General features: G+C 41.3%; 1 long non-coding RNA gene across 1 annotated transcript; it reads right to left on the bottom strand.

Annotated features, from left to right (window-relative positions):
- Window positions 1–338: 338 nt before the first annotated feature.
- LOC109372168 (uncharacterized) lies at window positions 339–3,485 on the bottom strand. The gene is made up of 3 exons (XR_002122003.1): window positions 2,116–3,485; window positions 1,682–1,768; window positions 339–1,186 (listed from the first exon to the last, which is right to left on the bottom strand). It is a non-coding gene; the product is annotated as an uncharacterized LOC109372168 (long non-coding RNA).
- Window positions 3,486–3,522: the final 37 nt, after the last annotated feature.

Genomic DNA, 3,522 nt, shown 5'->3' with positions numbered 1-3,522 from the left:
AGAAGCTGAGTTTAAAAATCCAAAGAAATTATAAGGTATCTGTATATCTCTAATAATAAAAAGAACAAAAAATAATAAAAATAGAAAGAGAAAAACAACAAATCTAAAGGCTGGTTCTTTGAAAGAGTAACAAAAGTGATAATCCCTGCCCAGGACTGACTGAGAAAAAAAGGAAGAAATGAACACGCTGAACTCTCTGTATGAGGAACAAATACATATTTTAACTGCCTATTACATATGTAAGACACTGAACATGAGGAATAGGAGGAAGAAGAAGAAAAGGGAAAAAAATGTATCTATTTTGAAGCCATCCAGAAAAAAATCACATTCCAGATTCTATTGTATTCCATTGAATCCAACAGGCATTTATTGGAAGAGAACACAAGGCACTGTCAGTTTGGTATCACAGGCCTAGAAAGAGACATATACTTTGGAGTCAGACAGAGCTGAGTTGAAATTCAGCCTCCACCTTGAACTATAATGAATGTATGACTTTAGGTGAATTATATAACCTCTCTGAACTTCACTTTCTCATCTAACAAATGAGAGATAGTAACAACCTCATAGAGCTGGTAGAAAGGTTACAGGTAAAGTGCCAAGTACATGGGTAGTTTATTTTCTACAGAATATTTTCCCCAACATGACCCATAAAAATGGCATTATAGTTTATCTGTAGGAAGGGTACAAAATATATGCTGAGACAAGGTCATTCATTTGGAAATGTAATGCTTTCTGAAAAGCTTGGAGATCTACATTTTTTTTACTTTTTTTGCCTGTTACAATCAGAGAAATTTCGTGTGGTCAATTTTTGATAGAAACAATGTTACCAACATATAAACTTCAGAAAAGCATCATATATAAATAAAAATGAAATAATTTAGTATAAAATTTTTATTTTTATTTTACATAATCAATTTAATAATTATTAGGAGATGAAAATAACAACTATGTAAAAAAAAAGTTGTTTTCAGACTTTGGGAGGAAAGGCATCTATCTCCAGTGCTGACATGATGACAAAGGAATGGGATGCCAGGAAGTAGGCTTTCCACCAGCGTGTCTCCTGATTCATGCACAGTGATGTGTACCAGAAGGGTTCCAAGCTCCAAAATCGCAATGCTGATTGGCTCATTGTATAGAACAGGATGAATCCTCCGGATATTGCACACACTGTAGAAGCCTGAGAGGCCTATGACAAGAAAACAAAAAGGGATATCTAGAGGCAGTACGGGTTATCTATGGTTCAAGATATCAATGAAAGGAGATGTGTGGACCACCTAACATTCACAAAAGTTCCTCTCCTGCAGCAGCAATATGGAGAAAGGTGAAGTCCAGGACTGAATAACTTAAAGTAAGGCCCAGTTTTATTTCATGTGTAAAGCCAACAAAATAAATACCAAGAAGGAATGTTTGATGATAACATGTGGAGATGAAAATGAATGTCTGGCTCCAACATGGCACAGATATGGACTATGGATGTTAATGATGATCAAGAGACAGCAGAAGCAGCAACCTGAAATGAGGGACCCCCGTATTTTCTTCAGAGACTAGGAACACCCCTGGGTTAAGCTGGGGAAGGAACAGAGATCACCATAGGTCACCATCCCAGATCAACATCAAGGCCCAAGGGGAAATGCCTGCAGAGAGGAAGACGGCATTTCTTCTACAAGAAGAAATTAATTACCTGTAGTTTTCCTGGCAGGTAAATTTAATGTTCCTGTTGCTTAAAATCAATTTCAGATCATTTATGGAGGAACTTGAGCACGAGGCACTAGAAAAGAAAGAAGAAAGTGTTTAAAATAACAAGATCTCGCAAACATTTCTTGAGCCTCTTAGTTTCTTCTAGGTATCAGGTGTGCAAGGCCTTGAGATGAAGAGGTGAAACAGAGGTTCCACTAAGACTTCACAGGTCAGCAGGGGAGCCAAAGGTGTAAACTAGGGAGATACCCATTATGGAGATAAAATTGGGAGGTTGTTGGGATGGGCTGAATGTAGAGTAAGGCCCCATTCATTTCCTGAGCCACTCTTTCTGTCCTCAAGGCTTTCTTGTGACTGTAGGTTCTTGTCTGGACTAAAATAACCTGTGAGAATATCTGGGTACAAAGTAGTAACATATACTTGCGATCTCCAATGTCATGCATCACCCAGGCTTGCAGTGTAGGAACCTTCTCTGAACGCAAATTATAGATTTCCACACGCCCAAAAGTGCTAAGATAAAAGAGACAAAGAACATGGTCAACCCCAAACTAAATCATTCAGGCACCCAGAGCCCCTGTGAAAAGCCAGCAGATGGGGCGCCTTTGGCTAGAATCTACCCTTTTGAACTGACCCATGATTTGCATTAGAAACAGCCACCTTACTCTTTCCAGTGTGACCCTTGATGCCTAAGATCCTCAAACAAGATTCTTAATGTGTATGTTGATGTTTATTGTTTAAGTGATTGCTATTCCAAGTGTGGGCCTTAGACCAGCATACTGACATCACCTGGGAGCTCGTTAGCAGTGCAGCATCTCAGGCCACCACCACCTGCTGCACCAGAGCCTGCAGCTGAGCCATCCCCAGGTGATCCACACGCTCAGGCAAGTTGGGACACTGCTCGGAAGGACCCCAATGTCCTGCTCCAACCCCCATCCTAAACTCTTCCCCATTACTCTCTGACAGCTGCCACTCCCATTGCAAGTAATTACACCCCTAATATCAGATTATAAAATTCTGGAATATTACCACTTTTACCCAAAAGGCCACGAGGCTGAGGTCAGAAGAAGACAAAAGGGATAATGCTTCTTCATAGAATTAAATATTAAAAAAGGAGAGAAGGAATCTAATTTGGGGCACCTAGAATGCCCAGGGCACATTACTATATGCTCCATTCTCTCAGTCCAGCCTTATCCAGGGAAACACCAGAGAACAAAGAACTAAAAAGGTAACGCATGTGGAAAACTGTAAGTACAGAAGGCAGTCAGAGAAGGAAGGCATTGCTGTGGCCAGATTCAGTGGTGCGGATTAAATGAGAGATAATAGCTGATATTCACTGAGCACTCTCTCTCTCTGTCAGGCACAGAGCCCAGCGTTTTCCATACATTATCCCTGTTAATCTTCATATCACTATGACCTCTGCAGGTACATACCACAAGGTCCCAAAGAGGTTATTGCCCTGCCTAAAGTCACATACATCGTATTTAAAGGCCTCTGGAGTCCCCACTTTTAACCACTGCATTAAATTGCTGACCCTGGCTGCAAAGAGATGATGAAGTTCAAGAGTGCACAGCACAGTTCCTGATGTCCCGAATGGTGGTTCTACTGCTGAGTTGGGACTCACAGGTACATGGAGGAGAAAGCAGGAAAGACAGACCTTCCAGGAAGGCAAAGATGCAGATTGACAGGAGGAGGAGGAGGCAGGGCATATGGGGGAACAGCGTAAACAAAGGCAGGAAATGGACAGGGTGGTTGTCATGGAGACAGAGCTGAGACAATACACCAGGCTTTGAAAAGTCAAGAGGGGGAGCTGGACACAGTGCACAGGCC

The sequence above is a fragment of the Hipposideros armiger genome, unplaced genomic scaffold (genome assembly GCF_001890085.2).
Source record: "Hipposideros armiger isolate ML-2016 unplaced genomic scaffold, ASM189008v1 scaffold_616, whole genome shotgun sequence".
NCBI lineage: Eukaryota > Metazoa > Chordata > Mammalia > Chiroptera > Hipposideridae > Hipposideros > Hipposideros armiger.
This window is presented reverse-complemented; position numbering and strand designations above follow the sequence as displayed.